The sequence below is a fragment of the Podarcis filfolensis genome, assembly GCF_964270895.1.
Source record: "Podarcis filfolensis genome assembly, chromosome: 1".
NCBI lineage: Eukaryota > Metazoa > Chordata > Lepidosauria > Squamata > Lacertidae > Podarcis > Podarcis filfolensis.
The window spans coordinates 47,094,804-47,121,355 of NC_139604.1; the positions used below are offsets into that span (position 1 = coordinate 47,094,804).

At 43.9% G+C, this 26,552-nt stretch overlaps 1 long non-coding RNA gene across 1 annotated transcript; it reads right to left on the minus strand.

Annotated features, from left to right (window-relative positions):
* Window positions 1–9,065: 9,065 nt before the first annotated feature.
* Window positions 9,066–25,663, minus strand: LOC310749476. Its single transcript, XR_014541647.1, has 3 exons — window positions 25,564–25,663; window positions 19,277–19,382; window positions 9,066–12,903 (listed from the first exon to the last, which is right to left on the minus strand). It is a non-coding gene; the product is annotated as an uncharacterized lncRNA (long non-coding RNA).
* Between the last annotated feature and the right edge of the window lie 889 nt (window positions 25,664–26,552).

Below are 26,552 nucleotides of genomic sequence, written 5' to 3' on the forward strand. Positions count from 1 at the left end.
GTTTTTAAAAAACACAAAAATGTTTTTCAGACTCTAAGAGCCTAAGCTTACTCACAAGAGTTCCCTCAATGTGCACGCACACACACTCTAGTAAATGTAAGCATTTCTAGACTTTGATCTAAACTTTGCTAGTGTTCCATGCCGTAGTTTTAGACTTGTCTTTGTCGCTAGAAGCAGATATATGTTTACATGACATTCTTAATTGCTGTTTTTGGAGGACTAATGCAGTGTAAAATCATAGTCATCAATAGAGCCATTTATCCTGACTGCAATTAACAAATCAAGTCCCAGCACGTTTTTGCTATTTGCCAATCTGTTGAATATTCGCTCTTCCCTCTCTCCCTCCCTCTCTCTGCTATTCATTTAGTGGTAAACATGTAACCTAGCAACGGAGTGTCAATATCAGCAGTGCCTGATGAAGTTGTGAATCGTAGAGAAATGGGGAAGCCTGGTGCTGGTGAGATGAATGTCTTCTAGGAAGAGCTCCCATTGGCTGAGACTTACACTGGTCCACAAGTGTAACAGTGTGATGCAGCAGCAAAAAAAGCTAATGCATCAACAGAACTATATTGTCCAGAAAAAGAGAAGTATTAGTACTACTCTATTCTGCCTTGGTCAGACCACACCTGGAATACTGTGCCCAATTCTGGGCAACGCAATTTATGAAGCTCGAAGCGGGGTTAGTGTGGGTGGAGAGCTGTAGCAGAATCTTTCATTTTGATTAACAGGCCTAGATTTTCATGATAGTGGATTAATTTCCTAGGACACTCCAATCACAGTGATTTAGGAGAAAGCTCAAAAGCTGTGTTTATTTTTAAAGTGGATTTGTTTTTTCCTTCCACCACCCCTTTCCCTGTGCAAGTCAATACAGAGATCTCTCTCTCTCCCAAGCAGGGGCAGATCTATTATGAAACTAATGAAGCTTAGGTTTCAGAGCCCCTAATCCCAGAGGGGCCACCAAACTGACTTTAGTCCACATTGCTTAAAAGTTTTAGGTCTAGCAGACGAAAGTAGAATTGCATGAATCAAATTAATTAGTTTTTTTGTTGCATATATTTCAACAATCCCAAAGTTTGAAAGTCAGTAGCATACATGTTATAAAAGTGTGGTTGTGCAACCCACTGAAGAAGATAACAGTGGTTACTCAGACATTGTTGCTGGTTGTAAATGGGGTGGAGATGCCTATCCAACATCAGTGATCCTTGGTGTAACAAGGTACAGTGGTACCTCTGGTTATGAACTTAATTCGTTCCGGAGGTCTGTTCTTAACCTGAAACCGTTCTTAACCTGAGGTACCACTTTAGCTAATGGGGCCTCCCGCTGCCGCCGCACAATTTCTGTTCTCATCCTGAGGTAAAGTTCTTAACCTGAGGTACTATTTCCGGGTTAGTGGAGTCTGTAACCCAAAGTGTTTGTAACCTGAGGTGTTTGTAACCCGAGGTACTACTGTATTTGCTGGGAGGGTATCATTTCCCCCACGCCCGTCTTTCCTGAGGATCCATGCTCTTTTGCCTACAACCCAGTTTCTTATTTATTCCTACTATACTCATCCCCAAACAAGAAAGTCTGTACTTGTAGGAGAACCTCTGCAGCTGTTACACTGAAATTTGGGACTGAGCTTTGCCCTCTCAGAAGGAATGACCATGTCTGCAAATTGCATCGAGTTCTGTGAAAATGGGGGGGGGGGGGAAGAGTTATAGTCAGTTTTAGATTTCCCATTATAGTGAAGGGGGGGTGGAACAGTTTCATTTTTAACAGATTTAATTCAGTCTTGAATAGTGAGTCGAACTGGGAAACGACAGAGCTGCTCCAAAACAGACCCAACTGCTTCCCCAAACTACAGTTACAACTCTAAGCTAGTGACCAGTGCACACCCCTCAGTATGCATCCCCCCCCCATTTGATAGGAGCAACAGCAATATCAAAACACAGAGTACTAAACCAGATCTATTAAGGGTGGGCTGCATTCCTACTCCCAATGAAGGCCCTGAGCTTTCCAAACCTCTCCTGGAAGTCCTCATGAAAGGGCATGTGTGTATGTACTGGGAAGGAAGGATTGTAAACCGCCTCTGCCTGATTTTCTTTGATTCTGTTATGTACTGGGTTGAATAGGATCCAAAATGCAGCAGTCTGATTGGTCCTAGAACAATAGGATCAAAAATGCAGCAGTCTGATTGGTCCTAGAACAATGCAGCAGTATGATTGGTCTGCAGGAGCCACCCAATCCAGCTCCAGATGGAAGTGAATCCACAACCTGATTGGCCTACGGGTTCCGGAATTAGCCAGTCATGTGCAGCCCATTGTGTAAATAATGTATATAAAGCAGATACTTTGGGGGAACTTTCATTCCTCCTCCCACTATGAGCTGAATAAAGAGCATGAAATCCACTCTTGACTCTGAGTAGATTTCAGATTCCCTCCTTTTAAGATGGCTACAGAAATTACCCTGACTCCTAGAACCATCCACAATATCTAATGCCCCTTCCTTGGGGATGCTCAGAACTAGTATGGCGTACCACAAGCACTATCACCAGCATTACTGCTGTGGGTTCTTGTAACGGATGTGATGTAAGCTACATGCAGAGATAATGGAGGGAATTCACTGGGCAATGGGCCCAAAAATGAACACTGTGTGCCTGCAATGCTCACGTCAAAGAAGAGGCAGATTTTCACTCAGATCTGAGCTGGATAAATATTTAAGGCTAGCAACAGCAGACTTTGCCAGAAGGAAACTGGGTCCCTCTTTCTTTGTCATGCAGTTTATGAGTGCAAAGGGGGAAGAGCCCCAGGGACTACTGCCATTGCACCAAGACTCTGGAGGGGGAGGCATGGAAAAGAAAGGGATTTGGTATCTCTCTGGGTTGGGGCAAGTGCATGGGTGGAGGCAGGGGCGGAGGAAGGGGTTCGGTGGGTGCAGGCTGCCCTGGGTGTCTTCACTGAGGGGGTGACAAAATCCCAGGTGGCACTCACCGCAGGGCTTGCAGCATGCCAAGCCACGCATCTCTCCTGGGAGAGACACGGTGGCTTGGACGAATGCAGGCTCCATACTGCCCAAATGGTCCGCCCACTGCCTCCCCCCTAGCTGTAGGGCAGCTGAGTGGGAGGAGGCAGGCAGACTCTGGAGTCCCCATGGTGCTCCCTGCCCCTATGGCCGGCTCACCCTGCCCTTGCCCTGCCCCTATGGGTGGCTCCTGCCACCCCTGGGTGTGCCACCCCAGGTGCCCGCAGCAGCTTCCTCCACCGCTGGGTGGTGGGGGTGGTGGACATATGAATATTGAACTCGCTTGGGGGGCGAAAGTGAAACACTTTCCAATTTGGGTGGAGAGGAACACCTCATTTAATTTCCTGATCCCATGCAAGTGGATGGGAATGTGACTATTTCTAGCAAACCATGGCTGAAGTGCAGGTTCTACAGCTGCCAGCACTTCCTGTTGTTCTGTCTATTGTGGGAAGGCACTGCAGTGGACTCCCTCTCGCAATCCCGTTTGCGTAAGTGCCTGTATTGAATCCTTTTCAGGCTACAGGTTAATTATTTTATCAGGTGTTCCTTTATGGCTTTAAAGGATTCCACTGAATAATATATATATATTAAAAATAAGCATCCTACAGATGTGGTGAATGCATATGGAAGTTCTTTTATAGTGGCTTTTCATTTCAAATATTGACTCAAGTGGGCGCTGCTATATTTAGAACATCATAATGAAGGGTGCTCTATGCATATAGATGCTTTGTGCCCTTGCTGTGTAGAAATTGTTAAGAGGGACTTCTTTGAGCTCTGCCTCTTTGTGCTTCACTTCTAAGCGCCCTCTCTCTCTCTCTCTCTCTCTCTCTCTCTCTCTAATAAAAAATCCCAGCCAGAATTAGACAAGAGAAGCATCATTTGGCATCGGAGTAGATGACGTCTAAAGATTAAAAATCTGAGGGCTAGGAATCAGCAAGCTGTTGGGTTACACTTCTGTCCCTTTTTATTATTATTTTTTGTATTAAGTGGCATATGGAGTTAGAGGAGAGGAAAGCAGGCAGGCTCTCAGTTTAATTTAATTTTTAGAACTCATGCCCCACCCATTTCAAACACATTATCAGGGTGTCTTAGAATAATAAAAAAAAAGTATGTGGAAGGGTCTGGAGGAAGGAGCACATCAAAACAGTATATATCCATAACACAGAGAAAAACCCATATTCCTGCCTGCTCAGGCCTCTTTCTTTATAGGCTTTCTGCCTTACAGCACAGGATCATCCTCATGTAAGAATCATTGTCTTTCCCTCTCCAGTGTCCCCTAAGTTCCAGCACTGGACTACCCTATGGGTGGAAGCATCTCTTAGGGCTTTTTTGGTGGCAGATTAGTCAGGGGTCCGTTCGGGATTTCCCCTTGCAGTGAGCTTGTATCCAAGGGGCACTGTGTTAGTTGTCTCCACCCTCAGGCACACAGACTCTTCTGGAGGCCTCTTAGACTTGTTCCTCCACTGATTGAGCCAGTGAGTGGGAGTGTCTTGAAGGTCTTGGTCTTGGTCTTAGTTTCTCTGCTTTTATTCTCTTTTCTTTCTGGTCTCGGTGCCCCACTAAGCCCCCCAAACCAGGTTTCTTCCAGCAAAGTGTTGGTGGCTTCTGTCTTTCCCCAGTTTCAAGATCCCACCTGACCTCCTTCTAAGCAGCCTACCCTCTTACTGCTGTGCCCAGGCTCTGGCGGTCCATAGCTTACGTCTCCTGCTGGCTTCTCTCTTGGGCTCCTTGGGATGCTTCCACAGCCGTGTCCCTTTACTGCTTTGGCTTGAGATGTCAATCAGCTGACTTTGGATGACATTGGGTGGTTGATGGCTGGGCAACTGCAAAGTAATTCAAAACAAGCAGGGAGAGTCAAGACCAAACTGCAGTTAATCACACTCTCCAATAGAAAGGGCATCTTTGGGCACTGGGAGCAGACCATTTTATTTCCCCAGGCTTGGAAACTTTTGTTGATTTGTTTTGCTAATTTTAAAAATTCTGTATTTATTACTTCCCTGGTTTTCTTTATCAGGTCAGTGCTGTAGCAGAAGCCCAGTGCTGGAACTCACAGAAAACTAGCCAGGAAAAAACCTGATTCTTACCTAAGAATGATCCCGTTCTGTATGGCAGAAAGCCAATAAAGAAAGAGCCCTGTCAAAATGACCTATGGAATGTTGGCCACTTCTTGATTCAGGCCTTCAGCCAACTCCACCTCCCCAACTGTGATATACACCCATCAGTAAACAGGAATGCCACTTGTGGTGAAGCGCTCTGCTGCGGTGGACACATTAAGTTAAATCCCAGTAAACTGTGAACGTCAGTTTTCTAGCCAGAAGTTTGGCATAGAATAGTGTTCAAGAATTCAGATAGCCCCTTTGCTCACAGACCATCTCAGTGCTGCAAAAGCTTCTGGGAAGTAAAGATGGAGTGGGACAAGCTTAGGTCTCTCTAGAGGGGCAGATATGGAAAGAAGACTCCAAGATCCTTACCACTGCTCCTGACCTTTTCCTACAATTTTGACCACAGATCCCATGAGACCTGCAAATTACTGGAGATCGCTGGAAGCACCTTCTGCATTATTGAGTGGAGGAAGCAGACCTGAGCAGCCCTCGGGCAAACGCAGTGTATCTTTGTCTGTGTGCATTGGGTTCCTTGCCCCAAAGAAGCAAACTTTGAAAAAAGAAAAGAATATTTTTGTTAGATTACTATAAAACTTGGCCATTTAAAAAGTTTAAGTCATGCACCTCAAGTCAGGTAACCAAAGGACAATGGAACAAAAGGCATGGGCAAATAGGACAGTTCTCCTTCAAAAAAGGCTCAGGGTTTTAATTTTGACTGCACATGTAGCAATAAAACCACATGAACACATACTCATTTCTACCACTGCTTAAAACTATCTGTCTCCTTCTAGTTTGTTCTTGCATGGATCAGAATTCCACTTCCTCTTTGAGGATTATCAGTTAATGGTTTGGATCCAGGTTAACCACTGAATCCCAAGCACCCCCCCAATTTGAGTACTGGGGTGGGTGGCATGTACACTGGTGCCACTGGTGATGAGAGTGTCGTATTGCAGCAGGCACCCTGAACTCCCCAGTAAGCTACCAATGCGGTTTCTCTCTCCAGTGATTCAGTGTGGAAATCCTCCCAAACAGGGGCACTTCTGGACAGAGAAAAGTGCTGATGGCTTTGGATCTGCTGGATCCAAAGTCCCATTGAACTACAAAGTGACCCAATCCTTAGGCCCCTCAGCTGTGCCAGACACGAAAGGAAACTGTGCCACACTTCAGCCCTGGCTGGCATGATCTGTCAGGACTTCAGATTCACCACATTGACTCTGCCACTCTGATCCTCCCAGGCTCCATGTTAGGATTGCTGTTTGAGGACAGGATTAGACATCTACTCAGAAGTACAGTGGAGCCTCGGGTTATGTTGCCTCTGGCTTACGCCACCCTCGGCTTGAGACCGGTGTAAACCTGGAAGTACCGGAATGGGTTACTTCCGGGTTCGCTCTGTTTGCACACGTGCAGAAGTGCTAAATCACGTGCGCAGATGCGACACTCTGGGTTGCGTCATTTTCAGGTTGCAGCGGGGCCTCCGGCATGGATCCCCACTGTAACCCGAGGTTCCACTGTAAGTCCCATGGAGTTCAGTAAGGCTTACTCTCAAGAAAACTGGTGAGGATTTTAGCTTAAGTTACTCACACTTAGGTCCTCTTGACATCAATATTGGGGGAGGAGTATTTATTTATTACATTTGTACCCCTCTTTTCCTCCAAGAAACTCAAGATGGCGTACACAGTTCTCAAGCTTCCCACTTTATCCTCACAGCAACCCTATGAGGTAGATTAGGCTGAATATAAATGCTTCAGATAGGACTTCAGTGCAGCTAACTCAGTGTAGATCTGATGCAATGTTACCAGTACATAGACATTTTATGTGCACTGAGTGTTCAATTTAAAATTAGCAATGTATTTATTTAATTAGTATATTGGGCTGGGTGGGGGCGGGATATAAACCTTGCATTTTAAGTACAGAGAAACAAAAAGCATATGGGAAATCAAATTCCTTCCCACCCACTCACATTTCTTTTGGTGTCTGTTATTTGTCCATCTCTACCATGCAGACTCCCCCCCCTCATATTTTTTCCAACTTGCTTCAGAAAACGGTCAAGTAAGCACAGTGAAAGGCAGAACAATGGAAATTTTAGACCACCTTTCTGCATGGCAACTGTGACTCATGCAGAACTGCATAGGTGTGTGGTTGTACCCACATAACAATTTACTCAGGTTCACATAGCAGAAAGTTCTGATTTTTGCAAGAGATCATTTATGAGTCAGGTAGATTACACCTTAAAACAGTAGGTTTGTTGTGTGTGTGTTTTTAATGCTTGAAATGGACCATGCACCTATGCCATCAGCTTGCCAAACATTTTGTTTGTCTCAAGAAACAAAGGAGTGCACTTCCGGGGGTGAAGGCAAACCACTGTGTTGGCAGCACCAAAGTGACCTCTCTGGAACATAAGCTTGGGCAGTGTTTATGGAGGTCCTGGGTTGCCCAGACAGCAAGACCCCTCTCTTGGCCTCACTGATGTGGCCCAAAGGAAAGCAGAACAAACTTTGGTAGATACGAAACTGCACAGAAACTGTGAATCCTGGAAATGAAATAGATGCATAGCATGCCGCCGACTGGAGAATATATGTAGCAGGGGGTTCACATTTCAGAACATTTTAAGTCATATCAAAAACCCAGTGGATATTTTCCACACTAACCCCATAATGTGGAAAGCTGCTCTCAGATCCTGGCTGTTGAATATTCATTTTTGATTGAAAAACATATAATAAGCATGTCAGATCAAGCCAGTGGCCCATTTAGAGAGCACTCTGCCCACCTGCAATTCCCAGCAACTGGTATTCAGTAGTATAATGCCTGAGCCAGTAGAGGTAGAACACTGGAATGAAATCTGCATTCAGGTATCCAGATTCAGTTCCCTACAATTACCGTATTTTTCGCCCTATAGGACGCACTTTTTCCCCTCCAAAAATGAAGGGGAAATCTGTGTGCGTCCTATGGGGCGAATACAGGCTCTCGCTCTCCAGGCTTCAGGAAGCTATCAGCAAGCCTGGGGAGCCCGCGGGAGTTCCCGCAGGGCTCCCTAGGCTGTGGATAGCAGCCTGCTGCACGGAGCGCGGGGAGCGCTGAAGCAGAGCGCCCCGCGCTTCGGGTAGACATCGGGCAGCCCCACAAGCTCGGGGGACAGCGGGGAGGCGGAGCGCCGCCATACCGCGGTTCCCTGACCTGGTTTTGGATTCCCCGACCTGGTTTTGGATTCCCCGACCTGGTTTTGGGGGGGAAATAAAGGGAATTCCCCCCCTTTATTTCCCCCCCAAAAAACTAGGTGCGTCCTATGGGCCGGTGCGTCCTATGGGATAAAAAATACGGTAAATTTGGTGCACTGGGTGCTTTATCACCAACCTTAGAGAGCAATGGACTTCAACTACATGCTGCATTCCTCTCTGAGCACCTCCTAAACTCTGCATCCCTGCTCTCCAGCACTAAATGTGCAATGGAAGCACCCCTACCTCAGCCACCAAGGGACCTCCAGATGTTGTTGGACTCTACAACACCCATAATCTCTGACCATTAGCCATGCTACTAGAGGCAGAAGGGACTTGGACAACATGTGGAAGGCCACATGTTCTCCCCCCCCCCCGGGGTTAAAGAATCCGAGGTCACAAGATTGTCAGCTCTCACTTGGCAGTGTTAATTTAAATTATTACGTGTACGAGTCCCGTCATTGTCATCCCGGTTGCACTCAGCCCCTACTTCCACTATTCCTGGTGTTGACTGAAAGCACATCATAACGGAACATGGTGGAATCCATGGAATGATGGAAGCCAACTGGTACAGTAGAAAACGTGAGGAACGGCAACAGGAAAGGAGGCTCAGCGCTGAAGCTATAAGAAGTATTTTCTCTCCTACTACTACATATGAAATGGGAACTATAGTGTACAATTTCTGGACAATTTCATTTTTAATCATACAAGAATGACTGGGGAAATAACATTTGTTTTGTTTTCCTTTAAAAAAAAAAGCAAACACATACAGCCTCTCCCTCAAATGTTCTTTGTTTGCAGTTAAATAACATTGGCACTCCTGGTAGAATTGCACAAGAGAAATTCTGCAAGCTGATTACACTTCAGGGAAAGTATGCATGCCAGGCAATTAAGGGACTGTCATTTATATACAACATTACCTCGGCCTGGCTGATGACATCTGCATCAAAGCACCGTCTGTGTGGGTGAAGATGGACTTGCGTCCTTTCATTTCTAGTTCTCGGTAGCTGTAGGGTTCTGAAATAACTTGCAGCCGGACATTTCTATCACATGGGGGAAGAGCGTCTCTTGCTTTAGCAGACCTTACAGTGGATCTGTTGCTAGATCCGGAGCTTTGGAGCTGAGATTGGAAGCAGCTAGGGCAACATACTACAAATTCCATTCAACAAAGGGATGAGCGCTTACGAAAAAGGCATTGCCAACTCTTCTTTTTGCCTCTGTAACCTAGAGGCATGATTACAATATGATGCTCTGTGTGGCACTGCTGGGAAGACTGTTGGAAGACTTTCTACCTTGCTGCCCCTGGGCCCATCACATTTGAGCTCCACCTAGGAATGGGGGTGAGCTTCAATTCAGTTTGCATTTAAATGTGAGCGTACCTAATCTGACATTACAAAACAGTATGTGAACTGAAACACAGGCATCATTTGAAATGCGTACTTCTCTGAATTTTGCAATGCAGTTCTGCAGCCAGGTAATGTGCACAGAAATGCATATACTAGGGCAAGGGTGTTCCCAAACTGAGGTCCAGAGGCCTCGTTCAGGTGGTCCATGACAGGTCTGTAAAAATGCAAATAAATGTCACATTTGAATAAAGATGCTTATGAGACTAGACTTGGAGATGGCTTTAGGGGAGCACAATCAGTTCGGTTGCACTAGGCTTGCAGCTGCAGGGGGCATGGCAAATATTATTTAGAATGGAGTGCGAGAGGCAGAGGGTGCCAAATTTTAGCATTGCATGAGGCGCCACTGAAATTTGAGACTCCAAATTTGGAGTTTGCTAGACTTCCTCTGTTAAGTGCCCAAATGCCATGCACAGAACACCTTCGTGGTGTTCTCCTCTTCAGAACTTCACATGTTTCTCATGCATGTCTGAAGAGGGCTTCAAATCCCTTAGAGGCCTCCCCACATTCAAGAGCCCCGATCTGGCAATGCTCCTAATCACGGGAAGGTTTTTCCATGCATAGAGACTTCCTGCGTTCATGCAAACCCCAGAACACCACTGCAGAGCGACTGCATTCTGGGGCATTTGCTTTCACATCAGGGAATCCATGTAGAAACCACTTCCAGGCCCCTGTCCACAGGCATGCTTGAAACTCATAGTATTTGTGACGTGACAAATATCTCCCTTGCTATCTCCAGGGATTTCCTCTTAAGAGTTCCCCTTCATCATGGGATTCTCTATCTGTAAGAAATCATGAGGTTTAAAAAAAAATGAAATCCTTCACTCAGCAAGTTCCGAAATGTTCACAACTGAAGATGAATCAGCCAGGGCCCAGGGGCAGCAGCCTGGACATATCTTTGTGTGTGTTTTGAAGAATTGACTGTTATGAATGTTCTGTTTATGAAAACAAGTATCATTCCGTGGCCAGATTTCACTTTCCAGCTCAGTTATGTGTACATTTAATCCCTAAAACTGTACGTGAATCTCATTTTTGTTGAATGATGTCAGCTAACACTGCACTTTTTTATTTCGTTATGGTGTACTCTTGGCAAAAGCATGAAATACCCAGTTCAGTCCCATTACTCATGACGATCCCCCACCCACCTTTTCTTCAGATGGAGTTACAGCATAATCCTATGCCTGACAGCTCAGAAATGTAGTTTTCTGATCAGTGGTTTTCAAACTTTCCACCATAAAGGGGAAAAAATCCATTTTGATTTATTTCCTGGGGGACCTTTGCATTTATATAATAGGCAAGGATTCCAGTGGCAAAGGATTCTGGAGAGTCACTCTGCACATGTGCCATCATAGCCCTGCCCTCATCCTGTTTCCTCTTGGTAAATAGCAGTAAAGCTTGCGTTGTAACTCTGTCCCACCTGCTTAGAGGCACCAGTCAGGCCTCTTGGAACTAGTTATCATCCCATGCAAACTGAAAATGTGCTTGATAGTATTCCCAACTTTTCTCTGTGCCTGCCTGAAAGATGGTAAAGAAAATCAGTCATTTTTTCAGGGACAGTTGTCTGCTATTTCTGATCCCCACACACATTGAGATAAACTTTTACAGAAACTCCAGAGCTTTCTAGAACATGGGGCTATATCCTAAGTCCCACTCAGAGTAGACCCATTGAAACCAATGAATATGGCTAACATCTCTGTTTTTAACTGATTTTCTCTCCCATCTCCAGCTACCAGCGGGGAGACCAAGAGCCACTGGGAGGCTGCACCAGTCCATGCAGGCTTAAATGTTGCACGACAGAGGAATCCAGTACAATATATTGTATAAAGTTACCAGCAAGCTGCTTATACATTCTGTAGTGCAACAATGTCCCTTTGACACAAAACATTAATTACACCAGTGGAGCAAGTATACCGCTTGTTGTTGTTGTTTAGTCATTTAGTTGTGTTCAATTCTTCATGACCCCATGGACCAGAGCACTCCAGGTACTCCTGTCTTCCACTGCCTCCCGCAGTTTGGTCAAACACATGTTGGTAGCTTCAAGAACACTATCCAACCATCTCGTCCTCTGTCGTCCCCTTCTCCTTGTGCCCTCAATCTTTCCCAACATCAGGGTCTTTTCCAGGGAGTCTTCTCTTCTCATGAGGTGGCCAAAGTATTAGAGCCTCAGCTTTAGGATCTGTCCTTCCAGTAAGCACTCGGGGCTGATTTCCTTCAGAATGGATAGGTTTGATCTTCTTGCAGTCCATGGGACTCTCAAGAGTCTCCTCCAGCACCATAATTCAAAAGCATCAATTCTTCAGTGATCAGCCTTCTTTATGGTCCAGCTCTCACTTCCATACATCACTACTGGGGAAAACCATAGCTTTAACTATACAGACCTTTGTCGACAAGGTGATGTCTCTGCTTTTTAAGATACTGTCTAGGTTTGTCATTGCTTTTCTCCCAAGAAGCAGGCGTCTTTTAATTTCCTGACTGCTGTCACCATCTGCAGTGATCATGGAGCCCAAGAAAGTAAAATCTCTCACTGCCTCCATTTCTTCCCCTTCTATTTGCCAGGAGGTGATAGGACCAGTGGCCAAGATCTTCGTTTTTTTGATGTTGAGCTTCAGACCACATTTCACGCTCTCCTCTTTCACCCTCATTAAAAGGTTCTTTAATTCCTCCTCACTTTCTGCCATCAAGGTTGTGTCATCTGCATATCTGAGGTTGTTGATATTTCTTCTGGAATCTTAATTCCGGCTTGGGATTCATCCAGTCTAGCCTTTCACATGATGAATTCTGCATACAAGTTAAATAAGCAGGGAGACAATATACAGCCTTGCCGTACTCCTTTCCCAATGTTGAACCAATCAGTTGTTCCATATCCAGTTCTAACTGTAGCTTCTTGTCCCACATAGAGATTTCTCAGAAGACAGATGAGGTGATCAGGCACTCCCATTTCTTTAAGAACTTGCCATAGTTTGCTGTGGTCGACACCGCTAAGTGACTTTAACTGAGTGCTGGATACAACCGTTTGCCTCCCATGGAGAACATCATGGCAAGGGCAACACCAACCTGTCTCCATCAATCAGCCAAAGGAGGAGGAGGTGCTTCCATGATTGTCTTCTTTCCCCGTTTCTTTTCCCCTTTGCACTGTGTTTTGGATTCGGAGCCTGCAGTCAGGGACTCTGCAGCACTTAGAAAATGCTAGGGAATAGAAAGAGCAATCAGTCAAGGAGAAAGGGTGTGTATGGAGGCTTAGTGAAGTTGAATACTTTGATGATGACAACAAACCCAGAGAATTTCAGCTTACAAAAAAAGTAGTTCCACCTAAGCAACAAGCGGCCAATTAATATTATTTGCAAATATAAAAATAATTCCTTTTATTACACACTGGCTTGCTTCACCACTCTTCAACCTTTAATCTACTAAAGAACAGTCTTTTAGGTAATGCTTTGTAAGAAATTTGGTTCCCATTCTGAAGTCCCATTGGTTTGCATTTAGCTAATGTGCTCCATCACTGCAAGAATTATCCCCCTTATCTCTAGAAGGGCTAGTCGACATCCTGTTCTCTTATTGCAGTTGTGCATGGGCAAGATGGGTATGTATGTAAATGTGTTTCTGTGAATGGGGTAGAGACCATGTATGTTTTGAGAGCATGGAGGGAAGGAGAGAAGGAGAGAGGGAGAGAGAGAGAGAGAGAGAGAGAGAGAGAGAGAGAGAAAAGAAGAAGAAGAAGAAGAAGAAGAAGAAGAAGAAGAAGAAGAAGAAGAAGAAGAATTGTGACATCTGAACATCTAAGGAGCAGCCTGACCATCTGACCATCTAATAGGGCAGCCTTAGAAAGAGAGGTAGCAAAGAGCTCTGGAAGTTGGAGCAGCACTTTTGTTTCTGGAATTCCACACAACATCTGGATTGCTGAAAGAGAGCTTGTCAAATGGGACGAGAGGGGAAGGGAATTCTTGGTGGAAAGACCAAATGTGTATTGGTTTATACTGTTAAGGATGGCACAGCAATATTCATGTTTAGAATGATTATGCCATAGTCATTTCCCTTCAGTTGGAACTGCATCAAATTTCTACATCACAGGCCTTGAATGCCTATTTTTCTTTTCTCAATTGCCCTTCAAAGCAGGGCATTTATTAACTTGGTTATGGTATGATTGGATTATGTTCTTTCCAGCTCTGTTAAAGAGTTGCTTGTTCTATGTGGAGTGTTGTTGCATGGTAGATATTTAAGTTTTAAAATTTTGCATTATTGTTCTTTTCATCTTCTGCTTTTTTTCTTTTTAACTGTAAGTCACTTTGGATGGGCATCTTTCCCCAAAACAGTCTAAAAGTATTATTATTAATAATAATAAATTATTTATTTTAGGGTACCTGTATCTATATGATCACAGACTAAGTTCTTGCAAATCTGACACTGATGTGTGCGCATGAGGTTTTGACTCAATTAAGGGGCTGCAAACTGTTTTGGTGGGTCTATGGCTTTAAGCGAGCCAGTGTGCAGTTTCCCTTCAGAAAGGACTTTGCGTGCTCATTAGCATATCAATACCCACAATGCTCTTCCAGCTCATTTCTGTTTCATTGTGCTGCTGGTGTCAGTTCTCTGGAACAGCTGAAAACAACCCGATTTGCACGTGCATGTGTGTGTGTGAATGCATCATTTTCTCTCTCTGGCTTAGTCAATATTAGGGTATTAGGATTCTACCTAAAAGGGAGGATTTGGGGCAAGTTACCCATATCTCATCTGAACCACACAGCACAGAAAAAGAGATAGGTCCATCCATGGCCACCCAAACAAATTGTGAAATCTACTACAAAGGACCGCACAGTTCCTGGAAAGCAGTTCCCTGCTTTCCCCCAAACAAAGAAAGAGCAGTGAGAAATATGGAACCTTCAACATTATCCCATTGCCATATCAGATACCACAAGTGGTAATGTGTCCTAGCTGTGGGGTGATGCTTCTCAGAAACAAGACCATGGAATGTTTATAGATGCATCTTTCTTTTCAGTAGATTCGTTTTAAATTCAAGAAATTGGATGCAACCAAAGTGTATATGGATGCCACACATTTATCAAATAACAGAGAATAGACATGGTTCCTTTCTGCTCTGTAGAATGAGAGGAATCTTATGGTATTTTTTGTTTTGTTTTTCTAAAATGCATATTAACAGAACAATAGGTTACTATCCAGAAGTGTTTTTAAGAAACGGGCAAATCATGATCTCAAGGCACATGCTGCAGAAACCTTGCTGAAGCTCTGCAGTTATGAATTTAAGTGGTAGGTTAACAGGAGACCACCTGGATGCCATGCTGAACTCCTCTGGAGAAAGATGGGATTTCATCTCCATATGAAAATGAGTATGTCTACAACTTTGAAACTGGATTTGCTCATTTTCATCTCTGATTACCTTTGCCTGTCTTTCTCCTCTCTCCCTATGTTACTGTCAAAGTGTAAATACTTAGTTCCCTGGATTGGGGATCTTATTTGTGAAACTGTAAACCATAAACACTGAATTGTGTCAATGAATTAATAATGCTGTTATCTGGTGAATTTCATAATACTGTTACATTTCACTTTCATATAAAGTTGCCTTTTCCCTATCCCAATAAAGGGGGGACTGGTACAGCTACTCATTTGTTTCATTAAATAAGATGGTCACAGATTTGAGTGTGAATGTTTACCTCTTAGATTTCCTTCTTTCAGTTTAGCCCTGGTACTAGGCAATGGCCAATGTTTATTCTTTCTCCCCTTAAACACCTGACTCTATTGAGAGATGTAAATAAAGCTAGCCAAATTTCTCTCTCCTGCTCCTTGTTAAAGGCTATAGTATTGCTTTCTTTTCCTCTGCTTCTTGATCTGTACACATTATGGCGATGCTTAAGCTCTGCGCCACTCCATATGAAAATGTCCCTCCTTTCCCTGAAGATATATTAACCACTTTACTATTCTTGTCTGATTGTGCCTCAGGGAAAATGTTGATGGATCCCACACAGTGTGAATCTATTATAAAGATAATCTGATGCTATTTTGGTTGCTCAGAGAGGTCTTTTTTCCTTTCCTTGCAAACACATAACTCCCACTCGTATTAAACGTGCAAAGGGGGAGAGGAGGGGTTGCATCCCCAGGGTTTGGAAATGTGTTGCTATCCTTCTCAGTTGATTAAATCCTGGTAAGTATAGCTGTTTAGAAATCAAGCTGGCATTTAATTAAAATACAATAGGCCCTTTTCCTGCAATGCCAGTTGTGAATCTGGAGGCCTGGTCATACAGATGCTAATTTAATGAATATTCATATATCATGAATATTCAGCAGGTGCCACAGCAACGTTCTTTTGTGCTCTGCTGATTCACCAGGTCCTACTGGCACGGCAGATGGCAAATGCTGAAGGAGGGCGGCTCCTGAGAAGGGGCATGGGGTGGAATCCTTGGTCTTAGACAGGCTGCATTTGTCTGTAAGGCTCTTAGAACAGGCAAAAGACAGGAGACTAGCTGGCAAAAGGCCTTGGTGTGTGGGTAAAAAAAGAAAGAAAGAAAGCTGGACCTATTGTTGCCATAAGTAGACATCTTTAAAAGTTGTGCTTTAATTCTGTTGTATATATAACCCTGTTGTTGAAATTCACTTTGTGTTAGCTACCTTCAGAATTCCTGGGCATGTCGACAGTGGGAACCTAAGAAGAGCCCTGGTGGATCAGGTCAAAGCATCAGCCCAGCATCATATTCTCACAGTGGTCAACCAGGTACCCATAGGAAGTTTGCAAGCAGACCCAGAATTCAACAGCATTCTCCGCATTTGGTTTTCCAGCAACTAATAGTCATGCTGCCACATACTCCATGAATTTGTCTAATCCTTTTTCAAAGCCATTCAAGTTGCTGGCCTGTACTCACTTCCACATGCACCTAAATCTATGAAGAACAGTCTGGAGCACAGCTTTGGAGAAGAACATGAATCTATGGCCTCAACCTCATTAGTGAGGTTCTTCATTGGAGGGGGCAACTCAGTGTGTGCTCCTGTGTGTGCATGTTGATGTTCTCTGCATTAAATGAATGAAGATGCTCTTGCACGTAAATATAACTTCTGGTCTCTGGACTAATGTGACAATGCCCTATCTGTATGGAATGAATGGACCTGTTTCCTGCTTTCCATCTTACTTGCTTTCCATTGGAAGCAGCCAATAGATGCAGAGAGTCTTTTCATTTTCTTCGTGGCAGTGGTAGCTGAGAGATAGGCTTGATAGCTACCTAGGTCAGTGGTTTTCCAATTGTGTTCTAGAGAACCCAAGTGGTCCTTGTTTGCTTCTCAAGATTTCCTCAATGAATAGATCAGTAGTGGCAAATAAGAGTCCCTGAAGGACCACTATGCTATCATTATGGATTTCATCCTATAGGGTGCAGGTCACAAGAGAGCACTGGGTATGTTTTTAAGTCAGGCATAGGGGACATGCAGCCCCCCAGATGTTGCTTGGCTACAGTTCTCATCACCTTTGACCATGCTAGCTGGGGTTGATACGATTTGGAGTCCAATACCATCAGGAAGTCCTATACCTGTTCTGAGTCAGGTCATGCTCTTAGCTCACATGGGGGACAGGTAAAGTCCACAGGCCTCCCTGGACCTACATAAATTCAGGATGCACCCTTGAAAACAACCCCCTCAGTTCTTGGCAATGTGCTGGAGTTCTGTGTTGGATGGACAGGTTTTCCTTGGCAATACTGGTCAATATGCCATGGCTTTTCTGAAGGCAGAAAGTTGGAAAACCTATTATCACCTGGCACTAATTATGTTTTACTGAAGAAGAGAAAACAAGAAGACATTTGAAAAAGTACATGCTGCCAACGTGCTGTCTCTTAAGTCTTTGATATTCCTGTTTGCCTATTCAGTCATCCACATTTCATTGTTCACCAGGCTTCAGCATGTGACATAATTACATACTCGAGGACAAAAGTGAATTATATCTGGGGATAAGATGTCAACTTCTGGTAAGCACACAGTACAATTCACCTGACTCTGATAAACATTGATCCTGAGGTTTTCCACAGCTAATGGTTTAACCTTTCCTCAATCTCTTTGCAAAGTTTGTTTGCATTCACACCATAATGCAATTAATCTGACAACTGATTTGACTGCACCTAACCAAGGCATGATGCCATTTCAAACTAACCTTCCCTTCACCTCTTCCTTAGCTCATATGCAAAACACAGTAGTCTTAAAGCATGGGGTTGTCAGACAACATAATGCCCTAGCATTTGCAGCAGCGCCTTTCAGTTTGGAAAGTGCTGAACAACTGCGACTAAACTAATGAACACATTCGCTCTGTTGACAATAACATTTTTGAAACTTAAAAGGCATGATTACACCAAGACAGAGGATTTCTAATTTCCTCTTTTGTCATTGCTTCCAGACACTATTTGAGTATTTAAAATGTTCTTGCCCCATTCATATTCGTAACAACAACTCTGCACCATAGATGACTGGCCAATCTCTGAACTCTCATGGGTGAAACTGTCCCTTGGGTGGCCAGCAACTGTCCCTTCAAAGGATGGAGCTCATTCCAGATGCTTGGTTGTCCACCTTCTTCCATTTCTTATCTATGGCTTTTTCAGTATAAGGATGATCATGGAGAACATATGAACAATGGTTTTTCTGTTGCTTCTGGGACATCAGGAAGTAACACGGGAAGGATGAGGTAGTTGCCAGAACACTATCCTGGATGTGTCCTGCAGTGCTTGCTTGCTTCACCCCCGCCCTCTTTAACTGGAACTGAGCTTGAGATCTTATGCATTCAAAGCAAGTGGTCTACCAATGAACTATGACTCCCTTCCATTTCGTAATTGTCTCCTGAATGTTAACCAGATTTAATTGTGGAAATTTCTCACCAGTCACCCAAGTTATGGCTGTAACAATGTGCTGCAAATTAAACCTCCATGTTCATAGACAACATATTTTGGGTTAACAGATGCTGGGGCAAAGTCTGTCACCACCACTTCGTGCCCTGCTTGTGATGCTTCCCAGAAACAACTATCTTGCCATTGTTTGGCCTAGTGATGGACATTTGTTTGGATCCAGCAAGGCAATCCTCATGTACTCAAGAGGCATCAGTCACTTGACTGTGTTCCAAAACCTAACCATTTAGGCTGCAATCCTAACCCTATCAGTCCCATTGCATTCAGTGAGCTTACTCCCAGATAAATGAAGTTAGGATTGCAGCCTTAGAGCTCTACTTCAGCCTACTATGTAATATTAACAAAGTTGTGTTTTTGGCAGAGTGGTGGTCAGGAACACAATTCCTGGCCGGATTGATGAAGTCAAATAAACTTCATAAAAGAAGACAGACAAGGGGATGGGAATGGAGGAGGAATGTAAGTCCCTTCAGATCATGTGAGCAGGTGGCAGGGAAACTTCAAAACGTCTAAGCCTGTAAGCCTATACCCATTTACCTGAGAATAAACCCCATTGAACTGAATAGGACCATCTTCTGAGCAGACATCATAGGGTTGTGCTTCTCCTCTGAATGGCCAGAAGTCAATTTTCCAACACTTAACAAGTTGGACAAGGGAGAATACAAAGTGGAGTGACTTACCTGTGCCTGACTCATACGTTAGGCATAGATTAACCCTTTATGAATTGCAGGAGCAGTATTTCCAAGTATAAACTTGGAAATGACCTTGATGAGAAGAAGGGCAGAACTGTGAAAAGAACAGAGGGAAACAAACAAATGTTAGGTGAGATTACAAGTGCTGAGCAATGCACATATATTCAAAACTGGTATAAGAAAATGAGGCTGCAGTAACCAAGTCAGATCTCTGGTCCACATATCCAGTACTGTCCACTCTGACTGGTAGCAACTCAGTGCCAAGATATCAAGAAGAGAACTTTCCCCAGCCCTGCTACCCAAGATGCCTTGATTCAGTGCTTTTCAACATAGGTTCTTCAAATATTGTTGGACAAGAAGTCCCATCATCCACAGCCATCTCAGCCAACGATCATGGATCATGGGAACTATAATCTACCAGCATCTGGACACCCTAGGTTGAAGAACACTGCTTTGACTGGTAATGGCAGAGATTAAATCTGAGATCTAAAACATGTTCTCTATTGTTAACTATCTTACCTTAGCTAATCAGCCAAGCACCATCTCCAAGATGGTACATCCGACTCTTTAAATGTGAATTTGTCCCAATAACACCTGAGCTGGAAGTAACATGTCAGAGAGGGTTGCTTCCTAAAACCTTCTCTACAGAAGCAACTCATCTGATAGGCATTGGTTCCACCAGAATGCCTGCACAGCCCCAACCTCACCACACCTTTGTCTCCTCCTCTCCTCCCAGTAAGCATCAGTGACATGCCTGTTGGGAGGCTAGCATTGCAGCTCTGCTCCACCAAGTGAGCTATTTCCATTACTGCATCAATGGTTGGAAGATACATGCCCTCTACCCTTGAACTCTCTTGCCCTGGAGATTCACCCCAATCCGAGCCTGCCTTTTTCCCACCACCAAGCCCAGTGCTTATTTTCTGGGCGGGGGGTGTGATACGCAGGGGTACGCCTAAACATTTTGTGAGTCTAAGTTTGACCTCATTGAGGGGCAGCATTTCAATATGAGTAGGAAAATGAGAGTACCCCTAAACATTGTTTTAGGGAAAAAGCACTGACCAAGCCTACTTAGAATGATGCTGTTGTGATAGAGTGGGGTGGGGTGCGGGGAGAGATACACAATTTATATAAATATATATTTCCTGCAAATGATGAAATTAAGCTGCTCTGCAAATCCAATGCTCTCTCTTACCAGTTGAAGCAGTACAAGGGGGAAAAAACCCAGACATCCTTTTTTGCTTTGAGATATAAATAATAGAGCTCACTTGTCTCTTCTCTGGCATTTCCAGAGCTTCTTATATCAGAGCTGTGTCAAGAACCATGAAGCGTTACAACTTGACCAGGCTCTGACCCAGCACTAAGTCCTGAGCCCATCTTCCTTGGAGGCAACATGGTCAAAGGTATGAAATGCCTTCCTTTGCAAAGAAAAGATGTTCCTGTTAAACAGCTGTAACCATTGCTGCTGCCGCCTCCTTTGGAACATTAAAACACACACACACTTTTTTCTTCTTCTTTCTCAAAAAATCACGTTTCATTTTCAAATGGCAAATCAGCCCTTCAAAGACTACAAGACAGGGTGATCAAAAATGAATCATCCAACTTTTTAAAGTATTTCTCCTTTCAATGGGAAGGAACGTGCCGCCTTTGAACTTTTACACTCTTGTGTGTTTTAGCTGCAAATCCTAAATGTAATGTTTAATAAATAATTCAGGACCTTATTTTTAGCAACAGGAGCCCAACAATTTGTGACTTTGGAAAAGTCTGCATGCCAAGACGACTCCATCTCAAGGAAACCTTATGTGACACGAAATCTCTTAACTATTTTTACATCCTCGTTTAACAGCAACAACATTCATAAAGTGAGGCAGAAATGCGGGGAGCAGAGAAAGGGAGAAACTGCAAGAAATCAAGATGTGACAGATTTGTCCCTCCCTGTTTTCAGGATAAAATTTCACCAGTCACAGACCAAATCAGATAAATGGTCCACCTAGCTTTGTACTGTTCACATTGACTATCAGAGGCTCTCCAGGATTTCAGGCTAGGGTCTCCCATAGCTTTACATGGAGATGACAGAGATTGAACCAGTGGCCACTTGCTCTACCACTGAGGTACAAAGTACTCCAGAGTGATCAGAAGTGATTCTCCAGGTGGCATGGAGCAGCTATGCTAGCTGCCTGGCAGGTGGGTTGCTCTTGTTTACTGTGAGGGACAAGGTGCTAAGGAGGACTGTGTGGTGCAAAAGCACTGGCAGAGCCTATCTGGCACTCCTGGTGGGGTGTTTGCACCCTGCCAACCTCCCCACCACCTTGACCTTCCTCCTCTCCCTCCTGGTAAACAAGTACAACCTACCCATCAGCAAGATAATGCAGTGGCCCTACCCCGCTCAGCAAGCCACTTATGGGAATGATCTTTCTCAGCTTCCTATATAAAGCTTAATTATAATCTCAAGGAGGGGGGAAGTAAACCCTAATAAAACTGCCATTAAACCAACACAGCTATAAAGAAAACTACATGCAACTTCTGTAATCCTGCTCCTTTGGAGTGACTCCTGAATCTGCAAATAGTCAAGGATTTAACGGCTGGATGATTTATATATATTTATATATGGTTCAGGATCTGTGTTTTTTGAAGAAATGTATCAGAAGACAAACAGAAGGTGGTGTGTTTCTCTCTCTCTTTAGTATCACAGTAAACTCAGAGTTTTGTTCAAATGAGAAGTGAATTGAACTGGCTCAGTCCTGGACATTTAAAAATGATGTGGCATTATTATCCAGCCTGCAAAGAGGACTAAAGCTTTGTCCTATAAGATCCTGACTGGATCCAGAAAATATTCTTTCTGAATATTCCCTGAAGAACCATTACATAACCAGTTACCAAATTATGCGCCTTTAGATCACACTTTAAAAGCCTCATCAAAAGTGCACCTGTAAGGTAAGAAAATCACAAGTGGTTAAATATAAATGTGTAATCTTGGAGGGGGGGGACCTCAGTGAGCTCAGTTATGGAATATTTATTTGTCTGAGGAAAGAGATGCATTAGTCATATAATCACATGTGGATTTTACCCTAGATTTATGTGCTTTTTAATGCAAGATTCAACCCAAACTACTTATTTTAAGTGTACCTTAGTGTGAGCCATTTGCAGGGGAGCTGTCATGCTCCAAATAATGTAGAAGCAAAAAATTAAATAAATGTCATCTGTTTCCCCTTGTAGAAACTTTGGTTCCATGTCTGAGACCAAGTGCTGGAGCACAGTGAAGGGCCACTTTCCACTTATTCCTTCATTACCTCATGACAGATACTAAAGGGTCCTTCCAAACTCACTAAGTAGAGAAGCCCCTAGTAGCCTCTGGCAAAATTTCAACTTGGATGCATTTGGGTGGGCTCGGTCTACTTTGGAGACTATATTTAGCCACATCAAAAAGCTGCTCTACAATTCAACATGACTGCCAGGATCTTTGCTCAAAGAGATGACTGGATGACAACAGCAAGGTGTGTCAGAGGTGGAAAGTGAAGCACACTCCCAGAACATGCATATACAATCATCTCCCACTCTCCCAATTTACCAGAGTCTCCATTTCCTCGTCCCTCTCTTTGGTATATCATTTACTCCGTTTTCTGTCTGTTCTTGCCTGTTGGGTGTTCTTTGTTAGCATTTTGAGTTGCTAATTCTTCAGGCTTTCTGCACCTCCCGTAAAATTTCTAGGAGCTAGATGTGAGAGTGGAGAACAGGTCCACATCCTGTCTCTAAGCACATGCATGTAAATGCATACACATGAACACCAGGACACAAGAGTGTATTCCCAGCCTGCCATTTCACACATGGCAGCTGCTCCCAACTGGGGATCAGTGTTCCTTATTCTTGAGCTATTTTGCGCTGTTGATAAGCTATTTTAGGACAATTATGTTTCTTTTCTAGTCTCTCTTATTCTAATGAAAGAACATATGCCATTCTATTGCAGAATGCATGGATGCAAGTGGATGCAGCTGGGTTGAAATCTCATCCATACAGGCATTCTCTTGATCTTTCTTTCTGAGTCTCTTGCTTCAATTACTATGTTGCTTAAATGGGATTGTTTCATTGTCTATTTTAATTACGGATTTATTTAGCTTATCGGGATTCTTTTATTCGCCATTTTAATTATGGTTGTTTATATTTTAATCTTTGCATTGCTAGTTTTTATACTTTGCAACTCTCTTAGAAACCTATTTTGGCATTAAGCAGTATATAGTTATCATAATTTCCCCAAAGCATTATTCCCACCATGAAAACAGAAACTAATTTTCGGTTGCTTTCTGAAGCTGGGGGAGACATTTCTCCAATGTTTTCAGGAGGCCGCTACGTAGCTTACTGGATCCCACCAGAAGGGGCAGCCAGTAGAAGGCTGCGGAAATAGCCTCACACCATGTCCTACCAACCACTCTTCCTACAGTGCCTTGGGAGCAATGTACTGCAATGCAACATTGCTCCCAAACATGAATCATGGAATTGCAGAGGTGGAATTGACCTCAAGAGTCATCTAGTCCAACTTCTTACGATGCAGGAATTACAGGTAACGAGAGATGGCCATCCAACCTCTACTTAAACTGCAGACTTGGGCCCACACAAAGTAGCAAGAGAAGTCTGGAAAGCAAGGTTAATGTCAAGCCAGGATCAGGCATGAGAGAGATCCAAGTCAAAGCAAAATCCAGGGGCAGCACAAAGATCCAGAAGCAACTGAGAAGATGCAGTAACAAGTGATCAAGGAAGCAAAGGGGTCATGTAGGGATCTGAATGGCACACATTGTTTCAGCAAACGGCAGATTCCAGCTGAAGGCTCATTAGCCTGGCCTCCCAGATCATATCCAATACCAGCTGCAGGTGCTGAAGTCTGTGCTAAAAGCCCTGTACCATTGCTCTCAATGAAGCCTTTACTCTAAAGTTGCTTTGTGACATTGGGTTCTCAGGTGTTTGCTCTGTCATCAGCTAGCTTCCAGGGCTTGGGCCTTCTGACTCCAACACTCTCAAGGGTTTGGGAGGGGTGACTTAGCCTCTGACTTGGCTGGAGGCTGCTCTGGTGGAGGTGAGGCCAGGAACCCATCCTGAATATCCTTCCAGGGCATCCTAAGGAGGCAGACCTGGGGATGGTCCTTCTGGCATACTAGAATCTTCAGCTCTGGTCTTGGGAGTTTTGTCTGCACAGCCAGGCTTTCAATCATCCATCTGGGTTCTTATGAGAAGATTAACTGTCCAAGGTCTCTAGAGCATGTGCAGAGTGCCATTCTCTGCTCATCAAGTCATCATCGCAAGACACCCCCATATAGCATTTATAGAGAACATATTAGTCATCAGCCAGTACCCCAGTCCTTATCATATATCCTTCAATTGCATGGTTAATTGATTTAATTAGTAGATTAAACAACTAAAGCTTTAATTGCGGTTAAACTTTTCTTACTTAATTAACTGGTGTGGCTGAAAATGAAAGGCACTCTGATAGGCAGTCTGTATAGACATGCCTGGTTGGGTGATGAAACACAGAGAGGACTTTTCCTTCCAGTTTGTTTCCTCCAAAGGTAGTGGTTATGGTAGTTTGCATTTCAGTCTCCCCTAGGACCAGCCCCTTGCCAGTTCTGTTCTGTGACTTCCAGGAGTCTTTTTGTCTCATCCTAGAGCTGTGATGAGGTATTTCACTTGCCTATGCAGAGCAAGAGAGAAGTGTATGTGTATATGGAAGCTCTGGATTTTGTGTGCCTGGAATGTATTCTCCTGCACAAAGGTAAGAGCCACATGTGTTGCTTTTACCTATGCCAGCATTTTGCCCCTTGTCCTGCCCACTTCTGGCCCCTGGAGGGCTGTCCTTGGAGGTATGTGACTCATGGTCTGGGAAAGATTCCCCCCTCTTGCTCTACAGCAATCAAGCGCTCATTGCAATGCATGTTATGGCAAAATCTGGACCATTTACACTCCCCTCACCATTTGAGCTCATTGAATTCCAAAGTCATTTTTGCTCTGGTCCGTTGCTGTAACAGAACAATACCCAGGTAAGAGGTTGCTTTACATTCCATATTTCCAAAGTAATGAAAAGGGAAATGTTGAAGAAGGGTTTTCCCCTCCCTACCTAATACTGTTAGCTTTCTGCTCACAAGTTCAAACTTCAGAAAATCTGAGCCCTTCCTTCCTGTGCCAACATCCTCAAAAAAAAAGGGGGGGAGGTATGCATTTAGAGATTTAAAGTCACGGAATTTTACTTAATTAACAACAGAATCTTTTCCAGAAGTGATAGCTTAGATATTTACCCAGAAGCACTGATTCCAATGGGACGTCCTTCCAAGAATAAACTTGTTCTGTTGAAGTTCTGATGATCAGCCAAAACCAAGGGAGTGACAAATTTGGTTACTGCAAGAGAAGAAAAATGGTCATTTCCATGAAAAACAGGGATGAAGAACAATAGTATTGTTATCTCTGTAGGTGTGGCGAATTCACATAAGAATACCCTTTTTTGTTGTTTTTTTTAGAAGAGGCTGATTAACAAAGCAAACAGAGTTATGGCTTCTAGCATTCTACCACAGGAGTTTGTGGTAACTGCACTTGGATGTCTCATTATTAAGGAAGGAACTGAAACTTGATAGCAACCGGAGGTAATTAAAATATAAAATAAGAGGTGGTTGTGAAACATTTCATTGTGTTAAGGACTGAGCCAACAAAAATGTTTACTCTGTAGCAACTCAGCTATAATTGTTTGAGTAATAACTCAAGAATGAGGAATACTGATCCCCACTTGGAAGCAGAAGAAGTGAACACAGGATCAGAAGACAAAAGGAGGAGGAAGCAAGGAGACGGGATACTGGAATTAAGCAACTGCATTTGCCTAATGAACTTCTGCAATGCTCAGCCAGAACAGCCAAGGGTGGTGCATACGCCCTAAGGGTCTTTCAAATGTACAGGAGGAGGAGGATTGGAGAAGCTCAAGTGAAGCGAAGATTTAATGCAACATTGAGAGCTGTTCTTCCAGGTGGGTTTGTGCCTACCTATAGAAATGCCCACAGAGGTTCCCCATGGGTGCCATTGCAGCTGCCCCTCACCCTTGCTGGGCATCACGCCGCCAGGATGCACACCAGCCCTGCCCCCGCCTGCTCTCCCCCACTGGGTGGCCATTGCTTAGGACTCCAGGAGTGCTACTGGCAGGAGGGAGGAATGGTGAAATTTCACACTTACTACTATTAAGCTCTGAAACATCAAAGAGCATTTGCCACAGGAAAGTGGCAGCAGTGCAGCTCCTCCCCAG